The 16302-nt window shown below is 47.8% G+C and overlaps 1 long non-coding RNA gene across 1 annotated transcript; it reads left to right on the top strand.

Moving 5' to 3' along the window:
* The first annotated feature begins 2650 nt into the window (after positions 1 to 2650).
* Positions 2651 to 10511, top strand: LOC139075634 (uncharacterized). The gene is made up of 2 exons (XR_011526241.1): positions 2651 to 3350; positions 10041 to 10511. It is a non-coding gene; the product is annotated as an uncharacterized lncRNA (long non-coding RNA).
* The last annotated feature ends 5791 nt before the right edge of the window (positions 10512 to 16302 follow it).

Genomic DNA, 16302 nt, shown 5'->3' with positions numbered 1-16302 from the left:
GTTAACTTTGCGGGGGTGGGTGGGTGAGAGGGGTAACAAATAACAACTGGTCTGAACTTTGTACATTTCTCCTCAGTGCCTCAGGAAGGTTCATGATGAGGTCATCAATGATAAGGAGGGAGACCTCCCAGCCGGACTGTCCCTCAGCCCTGAGAGGACACTCCACAGTGACAAGCTGACAGGACTTGGAGATTGACTTGCATGCTGAGAGGAGTGTGGAGTGGGGGCTGCAGGGAGGGGAGTCCAGGTCCCAGGGACAGAGCGTCCAGGAGAGAGATTGATGTAAGTGTCATCAGATGCTCCCACTCAAGGGAGTGGGGGAAAGAGACAGTCCCTAGCAGGTAAGATGTATGGCAGAGATGGTAAGCTCCAAAAATGGAGGCTTCGGCTGGTGGAAGGTCCTGGGTGCAGAGATAATAAAACTAATAACAGACTGAGGATTTACTATGTGCCAGGCACTCTATGCTATGTATACTATTGCATTTATTACTTTATGTAATCCTCATAACAACCCTATAACAATAGAAACCATCACATACCCATTTTACTGATGAGTAACCTGAGACTTTGTAAAGCTAGTCAAGGTCACATAGCTAGCAAATGAAGAGACTGGGATTCAAACCAAGGCCTGTCTAACCAGAGTGTACACTCTTGACCACTACCCTAGAGCAACAGGTCCTAGAATTGGTGACCATGTCCATTAACCAATTAGAAAGTGGTACGTGAATGGTGTTGGGAGGAGTTATAAGATCCTAGGAGACAGTGGTTGGCTTCATTCTGACTAGGATCCTAGTCCTCCACTCCACGCAGCATCATCTTCAGGGAAGGCATATCATGACTCTTATCATAAGTGCTTGTATTCTATGGCCAGATAGCCCAGTACATAACCACTGCCTTCCCGACACTCCTTCCAACAAAAATACAACAGAGCATGGTGGGCTGACCTGAGACACCTGAACAGAAGCCCCAGTGTCCCATTTGTTAAGTGGGATACCAATCCATGATCTCTCTACCTACTGGGAGTCTTAGGGGAGACAGTAGGGCCTTGAGACACTCAGGATACAAAACCAGAGCAGGAGGAAGAGGCTCCACCCACCTCATTCTTGCCCAGAAATTGCTTCTATCTTCCCATACCCTGCCCTCTCCAAATTACCACCAGAATTAGACCAAAGGCCTCAGGAATCTCCAAGGGACAGCAGGGGGCAGGGGGCAGATTTTCTCTTTCAGTTGATTGTTTTCTGATTACTTTAGGCCTGGTCTAGTCAAGCTGAATCCATCAGTCAGTGGGCAGTGGGTGGGGAGAGGTACAGACATAGAAGGATATCTAGGATGCTTAAAACCTTGGTGCAAAAAGAAAGGTATGAGAGGCTAAAGCGAAGAAGGAGATGCCATTGCACAAAGTTAGGGGATCTAAAGAGTCTCCTAGGTACCAGAAGGACCAATGTAGTAAGAATTTTAAGAGGTGATAAAGGTAACATGCTGTCAAAGAAGGCAGATACGGCTAAAGAAACAAGTGAAATTAATTCCTTTCTCAAGCCGCCATAAATGCGAATGGCTACCAGATGGTCAGACAGAAATACCTGTCCACAGGCTGCCGGAGAAAAAAAAATAGATGCAAGAAGAAATCAGATCCTCCACTGAGCAGGTGAGCAGGAAATTAAAATATCTGTACACTGACCACAACACAAGACCACACACGTTCATGAAGAGGCTGTCAGGAAGACAGTGTGAGTAGGAGTTAGCATCTATCCTCTGCTGGCCCTCACCCAGAAAGCAGAGGGAAAACCCATTAGAGAAAACCCAGCAATTCCAACAGAGATGAAGATGGGACAGCAGAGCCCCAGGCCACTGAGGGGAAACTAGCACAGAGCCCAGAATAACATATCACTAGACCAAGTAACAATATCTTTTCCTGAGCACTTACTATGTACCAGGCACTTTGCTGGGATCTTTCTATGTGTCATAGGCAGCTTCCGAAATGGCTCTACTGTGTACTCCCTTCTTCTTAAATGTGGGCTGGGCCTAGTGACTTACTTCTAACAAAATCTGGCAAAAGTGATGGGATGTCACATACTCCTATCAAAAATCTCCCTGAATTTGTGCTTCACAGACTCCACTCTGGCCATCGGTGACTTAATCCTCATCCTCTCCTTCAATCATCTTTTCTGTGCCCTTGTGGCTATATTCCTCCTGGAAGATAGAAACACACACACACACACACACACATACACACGTGCTCCTGGAGAAAGTAGGAGCTCAGCCTCCTCTTGCCATTGTTCGACTCCTTCCCAATCAATCTCCTGCCAACCACAAATTAGCATTCCACAGGCATTTACAGTGCAGCCCCCAGGGATAGATAGAAGCTGCTAATCCTTCGGAAGGGGCACTGGTACAATAGAGAGAGGCCCGAAGCCTCACCCCAACCAGTGAGTGCTCCTTTGCAGTACATCCACCTCCTTTGTGAGCTGTCCAAGTCAACCACAGATGGCCAAGTTACTGAGCCTCGAGCAAGCAGGAGACAGTAGGAGCCCAAGGAGCTCCACGCTTTGCAAACAGATGCATGACACATATTCCTGAGACTCCATCCCCAGCAGAAGACTCCCTTGGGCTGGATTCCCTCTCAGAGCTTCCAGCCTGGTCCTTGTCGGTGCACTCTTCCATTTTCTATTAATGGTTAACGGGTTATGAAGAGTTCCAAGTGGGACCAACCTGGAGCACGAAACGCCCTGAGGCCAGACCTTCTCCTTCCTCTCAGCAATTTGGATTAACAAACCCAGAGGGGGTTTTTTGTTCGTTTTCTTTTCTTTTTCTTTAGAGACTGATTTGGCCTTGTGAAGTCTGATTGAACTTCCTGATCCCAAAGGAAGGCAGCCCTGGCTGGGTTCCCCGGGTCACTGGGTCATTTTTATCCCGAAAGGCTGCCTTTCTTCAGGCCCCAGGGGCCCCTGCAAACGCAGCCCTTCCTGCTGCAGTCCCAAAGGCTGGCTCTTGCAGCAGTCGCCTCTGAAGCTCCCTGCCCTTATCCCGCAGCTGGGTCTGGAAAGGAGGGGAGCTTGCAAGAGGGGAAACCTCTTATCAGAAACACTTCCTGCCTAGTCCCTCCCGACCCTGCATACTACAGCCCTTCCCTGGCCAGTTGGGCCACCAGCATCGGCCCCAGCAACCACTTCATAAAGGATCTGCAAGGCAGGGTCCCCCAAACCTGTCTCTACTCCAGATTCTTCTCCATCCACACTGTCTCCCTTCTCCAGGGAGCTCATGGTTTCTTACAGGCCACCCAAAACGGCTCAATCACTGAAAACCACAGAAGGAAGTCAGGTGGAACCGGAAAGAAAGAAGATAAAACGCAGGTAAGGAGTTTTACTTCAAATAGAAAATGTGACTCACCACTGGAGTTCTGCCCACCTCCTCTAGGACCCTGCCGTCTATCTCTGACAAAGAGAGAAACACAGGCAAGAGGCAGGTGAGAGAAAGGCCTGTGCACCTGTGAGTGTCTGTGTGCGTGTCTATGCTACCCCATCCGTATGTTGAGGGCCGTGTGTGCTGCATGTGGAATTGAAGCCCTTTGGACTACTACGGGTTTGTGTGCTGAAGGGTTGGGAGCTGAGGGCCAGTAGGTCTGGGGCCAGCCCAGTACAGCTGTGCTCACCAGGTCACCGAGTTTCTAGGTTCCTCTCCCCTCCCCACCCCTGGGGCACCCTCATCCCACCCCTCCCCAGGGCCTACTCTGGCCTTCTGTCTCCTGCCCCCAGCTTGCTGTGTGGTCTGAGGCCTCTGCCACAGAAGAGAGCGAGGGAGGGAGAGAGGGATGGGCCGGCATGTTTACAGTCAAGCATAACTGAACCTTTATTTTAAATAAATAAAACTCGTAGCCAGTTTTTACTTCCCTTTTCTTTCAAAACACTGTTTTCTCCCTCCCCCTCCTCCCCCCTCCTCCTCCTCCTCCTTCTCAACATGGATGAGCCTTTATCTGAGGGGCCACCCAGGGAGGGGCTGTGGGAGGGGGAAGGCACGGAGGCCAGGCTGACCCTGATGCTCAGTGTCTTCTCAGGTCATGTGACACTCCTCCCTTCTCTCTCAAATGCCCACAGAGCCCCTGGGGTTCTTATGAATTCAGGGATGTCCAGGTCTGAGGAATAGAGACTAAACAGGAAGCCCAGACCCCATCATCAGCATGTTGTCCATCTGTTCTCCCAGTCATAGAGTTAGCCCCCACCCCCCACTCCACTATGAAATTGCCACCATCTGTCTTCCACTTTGGCCTGTCATCTCTCTGTCTCCCCTGTTGGACCCGCATCCACCTGTCCCTCCCACAGGACAACCGTCTCTCAGTATCTCTTTTGGATCGTCATAAATCCACCTTCCCCATGAGATGTTCCATCTGTCCATCATCCCATTGGCCTGTCATTTCATCCAATCCCCTTGATCATGCTTTTTTGTCCACCTGTCTCCCCTCATTGGATATACTTCTGCCCATCTGTCTCCCTGAATGGGGCCAGCAACAGTGAGTCTCTGAGATATAGGAACAGTTGGGATTCTGTTCTGATTTTGATCCCAGCAACAATAATAGTAGCTACCATCAATCAATTGTCCACTATGTGCCAGACTCTCTGCATGTATTATCCCCTTTCATCCTCCAACAGCCCTATGAGCATGTGTTTATTATTTTCCCCCATTTTACCAGTAAGGAAACTGAGGCTCGGAAGGGTTAAGTGTCTTGCTTAAGGTCACATAGCTCCTGGTGGCAGACACGTGGTCCAGAAACAGCTCTATCCTTACTCCTCCACCCCCAGGATGTAAGAGTCCCCCTCCCATGGCCTCTCTGCACATTAAATTTACACTTTGCTGCTGGATGTTTTCAGACTGATGAAGTTTCCTCCCTGCCCTGGCTTTGCACAAAAAAGTGAAGGAAGAAAAGCAGCCAGATGTGAGAGGGATTCGAAGGTCCTGGGGTGGGGGGTGGGGGGATGGAGAGTGATGTTAAATAAACATCCAATGATATTCTTTCTGCAAAACGATCCATTTTCATGGCACCCAGGAGTTCGTCCAAGGGTCTCTGGGTCACTGGGGAAAAGCGTTCCGTGTGTTTTGGCTCCATATTCTTCCATTGGCCACAAAGAGCTAATTCTTCCAATTAATGCAATCAGCACTGCTGATGGAGATGTACTGACAAATTATTTTCAAGATGAATGCATTCACACCGATGGTGGAGCTGATAGGCCTGAAGGATTTGGAGGGTACAGCGTGAAGGTCCCCCACTAGCCAGACACTGAGGTCATTCATGATGGCCAGGATGTTGGCTAGGGCCTCAAGGGACACCTTTCTCTGCCTGGAGTCATGGAGGCTGGACTGGGTTGTCTGTGTTGAGGGGCTGCCTATCAATGGGCTTCTGTATGGCCCCGGCAGGGCCCCGGCACCCCTCCCCTCTTCCCCAGTGCCCCAGCCAAGTCTCCTTCAGGGCCTAGTCTGAAGGGCCTATTCAGCATTTAGGATTCCCTGATGGGAAATGAAAAGGAGACAGACAGATGCTTCCGTGGAGCTGAGGAAAAGCTGGAGGCCTGGAGACAGGAAGGGAAGCCTGAGGCCACAAAGGAGGAGCCCAGTGAGAAGAAAGAAGAAAGGCTAGAGGTCCCGTGGGATGAGAAAGAAAGAAAGGAAGGGAGGAGGGGACGGAGGGTGGGAGGACCAGATAGGGAGGGGAGGAGGCCGGAAGGAGGCCCCTAGGCAGAGGGAGAGATCCCTGTTGGGAGACGGAGCAGTGCCAGAAAGCAGTGTGGGATTTTTTAAAGCCACAGATTTAATTTCCTGATGATGTTTTTTTCAGGCTGATATTAGCAGCATTTTTCATTCCCTGAGCAGATCTGCCAGTTGCAGAAAACTGATCCAAAGTGTGCTCGGGGACAGGGCTGAGCCTTTACCTGGACAGGCCCACAAGGACGGCCCAAGGTCAAGCCAACATTTCATCTCCTTTGTGAACCCCTAGAAAATAGGACAGATTATGGCCAGTCCTGGAGGAAGAGGAGGAATAGTTTCTAGGTAGCTCTGGGGAATAAGTGACAATCTGAAGCCAGGGGCCAGGTTAACTGTGTTAAACTAGCTGGGGTGGTTTCTGTTTTCCTGCCTGAACCCCGACTGAATCAGTGTTCTGAGCTTTGAGGATTACAAACTAGGAACTAAAGGAACCAAAGCCCAAACTCCCCCCAGAGCACTCGACAGTACCACCAAGCATCTTTCTAACGCCTTGTTTCCATGCTCAGAATCGATCTGTGCAGTCCTGGGCTTAACAAAGTCCACACTCTGAGCCAGGAAAGCAAGGTCCTCAAGAGCCCAGATGCCCAGTGTGATCCAAGACCAGCAGCTTGGGCATCCCCAGGGGCTGGCACCACAGACTCCTGGAACAGAAGCTGCATTTAACTAGATGCCCAGGTCACCCATGTGCGCTTGACAGTATGAGAAGCCCTGTTCCTGAGTGCTTCCAACCCACTCCAGCTAATCTGCTGCCACCCATGGAGGAGAACTGTTTCCCCAACAAACTGAAATTGTGACATTCTCCAAACTCACCTTTCGTTTTTCCAGTTCTGAGCACTGGTTCATGTCATCCCTTCCATCTTGAAGTGGCTTCCCCCTACACCTACTTAGGAAATCTCGCCCACATTTTAAGACCCAACTCAAATGCTATCCCTCCAGGGAGTCCTTCCCATCACTCCCTTCTCTTGCCAAAGGTTAGAACTTTGACTGCAGTTGGCTTGGATCACCCATGGAGTGGTTTTCACTTTCTGTCCTGTATTTCAGCTACTCATGAACTTATCAAGGGGCGGTATTTTGTGGCGGTTTACAGGACTTCCTAGGTTCAAATCCTTGTCCCTCTGCTTCCTCCTAACTGTGGCACTCAACAAGTGCTTAATCTCTTTGGACCTCAGTTTCTTCATCTACAATATGAGGGTAGTAATTATACCTACTCAAAGAGTTGTAAGGACTTTTAAAATATATTTATTGCATGCCTATATGCCAAGCAATGGCACGTAGAATGGGCTCAATAAATGATTGTCAAGGGAATGAAATGATCCAAAGAATGGTATTCCTCATCGCAGAGGAAAGAAGAGATACTATCCGTAAACCTCACAGTTTATCCAACATGGTGCAGTCTTCCCAAGGCTGACTAATTGTTTTGTGTCCCTTTTCCTGGAAACATAATTTGTTTTTTAAAAGAATCAACAATGGTTGTTTTTCTAATAATCATTGATTAAAATTCCTGCTTCTTCAATTTGGTTTCCATGCTGTCCTCTTATTGGCTTCTTTCTGTCCCACTCCCTGTTTCCTCTCTGAAAGCTCATTTTCTTTCAGCATCTTTTTAAATATTTCAACTGGTCGTAAGTATTTTACTTCCAACTTCTTTGTATAACTTAATCAACCATCTCATTAACATTCTTTTGACTCCCCAAAAATGTTTCTTAAAACTCTTATTCTATGTTTTTATCTCCAAGGGAATATTTTGGCTGGGTTTTCTACCAGGAATGACACAATTCTTTCCACAGCTATGCAGAGGGAGAATTTGAAAGTCAATAGAGTCACATCGTCTTGATCCTACACCCAAAGAATTCCTCATATGTACAAGTCCCCAACTCTCCCTTGGCCATATTTCTCAATGCTGTCTCTATGAAAAATATTCTTTCTGGTTAAATACTTATGGAAAGTAAAATAAATAGCATAAAAGAAGCTCGCTCAAGATGGAGGTCATTCCAGAGTCTAGTTGCCTGGGATTACAATGGTCCCTGATACATAATATCAGACTCAATCATGGTTTTTTTGTTTGTTTGGGGGTTTTTTTTTGGTGAGGAAGATTGGCCCCAAGCTAACATCTGTTGCCAATCTTCCTCCTTTTGTTTCAGGAAGATTGTCACTGAGCTAACATCTGTGCCGATCTTCCTCTATTTTGTATGCGGGACACCGCCACAGCGTGGCTCGATGGACAGTGTGTAGGTCTGCACTCAGGATCCGAACCCATGAACCCCAGGCCACCAAAGCAAAGCACACAAACCTAACCACTATGGCAGTGGGCTGGCCCTGCAATTATGGTATTTTTAATTTTAATCAATAAGCATTTTTAATTTCCTTTCAGAGTCCCATATGGTGACCTGGTTTGGTTTAGATGCAACTCAAATATCATCTGTCTCCCTTGGTGTGTCCCATCGGTAATTTTCATGTATCAATCTTCTTTTTATTATCCAGGGGGGAAATATTGATCACTGCAACCAGGCTCTTCCCAGCCCAACAGAAAAAGAGCTTCCCTCTTCTTGCCACACTTACCCTAGCCTTAAGAAGGGAAGAAAGAGCCAATTAAAGCCACTTGTTTGAGATTTCAAGGAACTGGGGAGAAATGGGACCTCAGGCAAGTGGGAATGTGATCTACATGGGAAATCTCTGAGAGGACACCTGCTCCTCCATCGGTCTTTGTCTCCGAGGCTCCAGGAGGTGCAGCCCCAAGGGAGTGGCTTCTTGTTGGGAAGCGGGACAAACAAGCATAGGGACAGAGGGCTCTGTCTGTGGGAAAAGGACAATCGGTGAACTTTCAAGCCCAGAGGCTGGGGGCAAGGCTTACAATTTGAGCTAGATGTCTGGAAACTCAATATTGCCCAGAGTATCGATTACCTCACAGACTCAGATCCTCTGCCGCTCAGAGGGTAGGAGTAGCCGGGCCAGTCTCTGACATGAAACTCTCTGTGCACCTTTTAATTAGCTCAAAAAAAATGTGCATCAGAGACTCCTAGAAAGGGAGATTGTTCTGCCTGTTTGAAGGACACAGGAGTCATCAAGATAGGAATTTGAGTATGACAAAAATATCAAGAGTTTCCCATGTCTGCCTCGGCCCGGGGAATTAAACAGCAGTGGGTTCATTCTTTAAATCTCAGGATTGGGATCATCGCTCCACACCAAATTCCTGCTCAGAGACTCTTTTCCAAAGAAAATCATATGAACTTTGCCTGCCCTGCCTGCTGTTTTGATGTCAAACATCTTTGGTACCCAAGCATCAAAATGTGAGGAACTGTCAGGTCTTGATTCTATATAGGTTGATAATTACAGATACATGGTTGAGTTACAGAATTCTACTTAACATCTGGGTGTGAACTCTCTCCAGTCACTCTGAGCCTGCCACTAGACCAACTGTCTCAAGCCTTCATCCAGGTATTCTCCGTCAACGTTTAGTATGGACCTACCAATATGCTTGACGCTACTCTAGGCTCTTGGGATACAAATAACCAAGACATGGTCACTATCCTCAAGAGGTTATTTTTCTAGTAGAGAATACAGATCTGTGAATTACCACAATCAAACTAGTTAACACACTATCCATCACCTCCCATAGTTATGTTTTCATGCGTAGTAAGAATGCTTGAGATTTACTCTCTTAGCAAATTTCAAGTATATAATTCATTATTATTAACTACAGTCATCATGCTTCACATTAAGTTTCCAGAACTCATTCATCTTACAAGTGAAAGTTTGTGCCCTTTGATCAATATCTGCTCTTTTTACACACCACCAAGCCTCTGGTAGTCACCATTCTACTCTCTGTTACCATGAGTTCAACCATTTTTTTTTCTTTTTTAGATTCTGTATATAAATGAGATCATGCAATATTTGTCTTCCATGTCTGGCTTATTTCATTTAGAGTAATGTCCTCCATGTTCATGCACGTTGTCATAAGTGACAGGATTTCCTTATTTTTCAAGGCTGAATAATATTCTATTGTAGATATATACCACATTTTCTTTAACCATTCATCTGTCAATGGACACTTAGGTTGTTTCCATCTTACAATATGACATGCTTTGGTAAACTTTGGGCTAAGTACTTATGATAGCCAGCCTCCAAGATGGGCCTCAATGATCCTCACCTCCTGGTATTCACATGCTTGTATAGTGCCCTTCTACAATGAAAAGGGCTGACACGTGTCTAATAGAATTTATGGAAAAAGTGGTGTGTGACTTCCGAGGCTAGGCCATAAATGATATTACAACTTCCACCTTGCTTTCTCTTAGATCAGTCACCCCAGGAAAATCCAGCTGCCATGTAGTAAATACACTCAAGAAGCCGTATGGGTAGGTCCACATGGAGAAGAACTGAGGCCTCCCACCATTGACCAACGAGGAACTGAAACCTCTGCCAAAGGCCAAGTGACTCATCTTGGAAGCACAGCCTCCAGTTTCAGACAAGTCTTCAGATCATTGCAACTTCAGGAGAAACCTCAAGCCAGAACCACTCAGCTAAGCCGTTCCCAAGTTCCTGACCCACAGAAACTGTGTGCAATACTGTTGATTGTTGGTTTAAGCCACTAAATTTGGGTTAATTTGTTATGCAGCAAAAGATAACTAATACAGTGCTTTGGTTCATTATCTATTGAATCGTCATACCAGTTCTATTGAGTACTTATTCTTGTCCCAACTTTACAGATGAGGAAATTGGGATTTAAAGAGGTTAAAATAAGAAGTAAAACCAGAGCTGAAATCTAAGTCTTCTGCTCTTCAAAGGCTGTGTTCTTTCCTCTGTTCAATAAAGTGTTTTTAGTGCAAATGTAGACAACTATACAGGGAACAAAAGGTCACAGCAGGAGAAGTAGTGAGTTCTACATGGAAAGTCTGGAATCAGAGGTGAGAAGGAGGCAGGCAAGACTTGTTAGAGGATGTAAGACTTGCAGTGGAAATGAAGGGCGACCACATGTTCACCAGGTGGGCAGCAGGCAGAGGGATTCCAGAGGGAACAGCATTAGCAGAGGCATGGAGACTCCAATAGTCTGGGGTCTTCAGAACCTGCCTGGAGTTTCTAGAAAAATCAAGGCCTTGTGGCTGGTTCTCCAGGGGAAAATCTTGGTTCCAGCCCAAGATCTGCTCTTGCAGTCCCAGGACCCCAAAAATCACTGGACCTCATGGCTTTTCCACACAGTGCTGCCCCAGTCCGTACTTTCGACTAACTCAAATCCCCTTTGGATCCCCATTTCTTCTTTCAGTCAGTCCTCTTTTACAGACCCAGCTCCCTGGCATGTCTGAAACTCACACCAGTTCTTCCTGGCAAGCAACGCTTGCTCCTTACAAAATTGTAGTTATAATGTTGACATTTGCATTCATAAAATATTTCTTGTCTACTGCAAAATATCACATGGATCTTATTTCCATCTTCAGCAGGGTTACTAGAATGGCAAATTAGAGAGATTCAGGGGACCAAGTGTACTGGATTTCAGAAAGGCATGTATCTTTTCTCACGGTAGCCTTCTGGATACATTGGTGGATTATCAGTTAGAGAAGCACAGGTTGGGAGACTAGTAGCTGTTTTAAGGATACGGACCACAGGTTGATGTCAAGTTCCAGAAGACAATCTATATTGGTGTGACCAATAGCTCTGCCCTTTCCCAGGCAACATCTTTTTAAATCAACAACTTAAATGAAGATATTGAAAGCAGGTTTATGAAATTCCCTAATGGCTGAAACAGGGACGGTTAGTAAATAGCGAGATGGCAGAAATGAAAACCGCACACCTCTCCAAAGGCTGGCATTGGTCAAATCTACCAAGATGAATTTCACCCGAAATGAAAGGTCCTTTGCTTGAGTTGCAAAAGTCACTGTGCAAATAAACAATGGAGATTTCTGACTGGGCAGTAACTGCAAAAGGGAAAAACTTTGGAGGGTTTTAGCCAATGGTGAGTTAAATAGGAGCGAGGACGCAGCCTGCACTAATCTGGCTTTACGTTGGGGGAGTGGAGGAGGGGCAGTTTGACTGAAGGTTTACTCTGAGATTCTACAGCCCCCAGCCACCCCCGGGCTGTATTTAGTAACTCACACTCCACTCCATTAAATGTGTTTGGGTTCCCAGCCCCTACCCGCCACCCTCCCCCTAGACTGAGCCGGGGAGCCCTTAGAAGGTAATGAGAATGCTGAGAGCTTGGAGTCGGGGAAGAGCTTGGAAACTAAAGCTGTCGGAGCCTCTCCCACGCAGCCCTATCCCTGCTGATAAGGATGAGAGCAAGCGGGCTGACAAGTGATTGGAAACAGGAGTTCCCAAGCCCTTTAACCCTTCCCTAGCCTGCCCCTGTGTCTGGAGTCTCTATCCATCTCCCTGTGGCTTCCTGTTATCTGTAGCAGGGCTGTCTGACTCCCGCCACCAACCTCTCCATCTTCCTCTCCCTTTATCCTGTCCAGTCATTGAATGCTATTCTTCTACCTGGAAAACAGTTACTACCACCACCGAACGCTAAGATGCAGCCCTTCCACCTTCAGGCCGGCCTCACAAGTCAGCCAGAGAGTCTCCCTTTGGTCCAGACCCGCCCTGACCCAGCACACACAGCCACCAAACCTCTGCCAGTCCAGGGCTGCTGTTCAGCAGCAGGAGCCTACCAGGTGAACGTCGGTCCTGTTTGGTGTTTGGGGGTTCTGCTGCCCTGGCCAGCTGGGGAGCCCTACAGGGGCCTTCAGGGGTCAACCCCGAACCAGACCTGACTTTGCTGAGTCATTCCGAAGGCCCTCTACTCACCTAGGTATCACCTGGTGAGTGGACAGGCCTCGTACTGGGACAGATGACTAAGGGTCTGTCCCTGGCAGAGGCCAGCACGCTGAAGCTGAGAGGGAAGCTGCCCCACCCACCCTGGGGAGGAGAATTAAGGAGAAGCCAGGCTTTCTGGCCTGGCTACAGTAATTAAGTGTAAAAGAACTTCCTTCGTTCAGATAAACTGCCATTATCATGCAAAGCAGCTTTGCACGTAAAAGCTCTTAGCCAAACAGGCAGTTTAATTAAATCCCTAATCTCCTCTGGCTTGTTTTGACCCCTTCTCTCCCCACCCCCACCCCACCCCACCCCCGAACTGATTTGGGAATTTCAAGATTCCGTTTACTTAACCAGTAAGCATGAAAAACATCCCCCCAAAATGGTAGGTCTGGGGTCCTCTTTGAGAGTCTGGTCACTGTGTCTTCGGGTGTTAGTTTCCTGAGGCACAGAGAGTCCTGACTTGGGTGCTGGGTGCCGACGACAAGGGTGAGCAGGAGGGCGGTGACACTGGCAAGGGCGGTGGTAACAGTGAAGTGAGGGAGTGGGCATGGCCCTCAACAGGAGGAGTCCCACTGGTTCCTGCTCATCCCCAGGAGGCTGATGCCCATTTAGGATCCACCCCACACAGTGAAAAGTCTGCAGTCTTACCACCCATCAAAAAGAGCATGGCAGCCCTAACAGACTTGGATGTAAGGACCCTTGTGTTAAACTAGAAGAGGCAGGGGTGGGCCAATTGACCCGTCCACGGGTGACCCCGTTTGTGAGGCTGCACTGGCCACTGCTGTGAACCACAGGAGGGACACCAACCTAGTTAGTGAGCATCAGGTTCTCTGGGGAAAGCCCGAAGCAATGGTTTGGAGGTTAGGCTATCTGCTACAGGTAGACGGAGAGATTAGGATAAAGGAAGAATGGAATGGGGGAGGGGGCAAGGCTGGGGAGAAGGGCCAGCCCAAGAGCACTGATAGCACTGAACCCAACGAGAGTACCTTCTAACATCTGCAAAATGCTCTAGAAGTTTGCGCCTTCATGTAGGGAAGGAAGCAAAGGCAATCAAGTATCAAAGGCCAGCACCGTGGCACATTGTCTCTTCAATTTCAACCTTGTAAGGTAAATCTGATTCTCTCTCCGCCACCAGCAGGGAGAAAACTGAGATGCAGGGTGGTGAAGTGACTTGCTCAATGTCACACAGCTCGATTGGCAGAGCCAGGATTCAAACACTGGCCCACGACACTGAAAAGTCGATGCTCTTTCTGCTAAACCACAGATCAGCCACAAGGATTATAATGTTGGAGGGGGGATTAACCACCCAAAAATACTCATCACCTCTCCCCTTCCTCCTGCAGCAAGAACAGTTCCATCCTGAAACAATCCATTTCCTCTGGGCGAGAGCAGGAAGGTCTCAACAGGAATGAGGGAATCAGCTCTCAGCCCTCAGCACGCAGCACCAGGGAGCTGGGCTTGTAGGGGGCTTCTTGGGGCTCAAACCCGAGAGGAAGAAGAGCCCCAGAGGAGAGTTTTCTCCACAGGAAAGAAGCTTCGAGGGTTGTGATGGGGGAAGGGGCATCTGTAAGTCATATAACAAACACCAGACCTCTCCATTTTATACCTCATTCCTTTGGTGGGGGCAAGCAGAAGAGCCATCTCTATTTGGGAAACAATGAAACTCAAATCACTTTGAACCCTGCACTTTTTCTGTTAATTGTATGGACCTCTACGTGCCTGGAGAACACATGAATTTTCTTTAGAGGAAGTTATGTTTCTAGAAATAAGACTCTCTGGATTCATGAAACTTCCCTGTTTCTTGGGGGGTTCCCTACTTCGTTGTATCGTGGGTTTTCTTTGCGAAGAGAAGGAGCCCTTTAGGGAGGTTCCAATAAATCTTATGAATCAGTGAGTGACTCTGAGGGTGTTTGTGGCAGCACAACACCCAGCTCCTGAGGGAGCCCTCAAGCCCTTCAGTTCTTTAGTCCTGAGCCAGTGCTGCCCAGCTGGGCTGGTGGTGGCCACCCTGCTCAGGTGCCAGGTGTCTCCAAAGGTCATCCACTTGGAATAACAGGTGCTGCTGTTTTGACTTTGGAAAGACAGCTTGGGCGGGAGGAAGACTTCTTGGCTCTGGGGATGATGTGAGTGGGTTAAGAAAGTGGGATTTTGGACAAGATCCGTTACAGAGTCCTTCGTCTCTCTTGTAGCAAAGACAACACAGAAGAATTTTAAAAGGCTGTCTTGGTCTCCAGAACTCCTCTGGAAGCAGATGGTGTGTCAACAGGTTCCAGGGCAGGCCCCAGAGGCCCCAGACCTGGGAGCCTTATTGGAATGCAATTACCCTAAGTGCTGGCTGTTAGGATGAAAAGGCAGGAATGCAATTATGGAAGGAGCATGCAGTGAGCTTTCATTGATTAACGTGTCCCATCTGATTCCACTCCCTACTGGGGTGATTTTGGGGCCCTGAGGGTTGCCCTGTGCCCTAGGGTTATGAGAAAGAAAAACAGTCGCTGCAGAAAGTGAATGCCCAAAACAGGTTTTCGTGAGTTCAGGGGATCTGTGGACCCTGAAATTGACTGGGAAATGTACTTGTGCAAAATGCAAAATGTGCATTTTCAAGGAAGAGGCTCTACACTAATCCTGTGCCTAGAGGGCTCTGCAGCCCCCAAGGGGTTAAGAACGACTAGATCAGAAGAGTGAAAGATCAGCAGCATTGTTAGAAGAAGGCTGCAGGAAAAGTCCCTTCAGTTTTCAGCTCCAAATGGCCACGACCATCTGAGCACAGTTCTGGCTCCACTACTTACCAGCAAGTTACTCAGCCTCACTGAGCCTTAGTTTCCTCTGTAAAATGAGGGTAAAAATACCTACATCCTGGGGTTGACGAGAGAATTAAATGACATAAAGAGCGCAAAGCTCATAGCCCCACATTTAGCCCTTAGTAAAGCTTTCAATAAATAGGAGCCATTTTTATTATGATTGTCTATTAAAGGTCAGAAAATAAAGTGGAACATACACACATACTCTTCTGAGAGGTGTCTGGAGGGGTGCCAGTGTAGTGGAGGAGGTGCCTGGGCGTGAGCTGGAGTTATCGCCAGCCTGCCTCTTGGAGAGAAGTATCTGAAAATTTCAGTCACCAGAATGGTCCTGCCTGTTGGGATGACAGAGTCACACACTCAGTTGAAATGGACTTCTTTATCCTAACAGGCCCTAAAATGAGACTAATTCAAGGCTCAGCGTCTGTAGAATGTCTAGCGTGAGACTAAGAAAAGGAAAACCCAAATCTCTACTGTTTCCTTCTGAAGTAAACATGTATTTTATTTTCTCTATTTTTAATGCTTTGACATTGGCCTTGCGGACACTGGCGGGACTGCCCCTCCCAGGGTTAGCCAATTCCTAGAGATAGTAAAAGACTCACCTGCCAGTAGCCTTTCATGTGCAAACCAACCAATCCAGAGTCCATACCCCCAACCACCTTCTTTACTGAGCTCTTACGCTCCAAACCAATATCCCCTACCCTAATCCCCCCAGGGCCCGGGACTGGACCACTAGGAACAGCCCCTATGCTCCAGAACCCAGTGAAATTATTCAAACTGGCCAATCCTAAAGCTGCTTACCCTGCCTGCCGTTCCTTCCTGTGGAAACCACAATAAAGGCTCTTGCCCACATTTCCCCTCGCTCCCTCTGCCTCCTAACCAACTGTGGTGCTTCCCCATGGAGCCACCTCCATGGTGTGGCATGCCCCCTTCTCTTGGGATCTATAACAAACCATCTTTTAAATGGCAATCA

The sequence above is a fragment of the Equus przewalskii genome, chromosome 14 (assembly GCF_037783145.1).
Source record: "Equus przewalskii isolate Varuska chromosome 14, EquPr2, whole genome shotgun sequence".
In the NCBI taxonomy this organism is placed as follows: Eukaryota; Metazoa; Chordata; class Mammalia; order Perissodactyla; family Equidae; genus Equus; species Equus przewalskii.
Note: the sequence above shows the minus strand (reverse complement) of the source record. Positions and strands in the feature narration are given on the sequence as shown.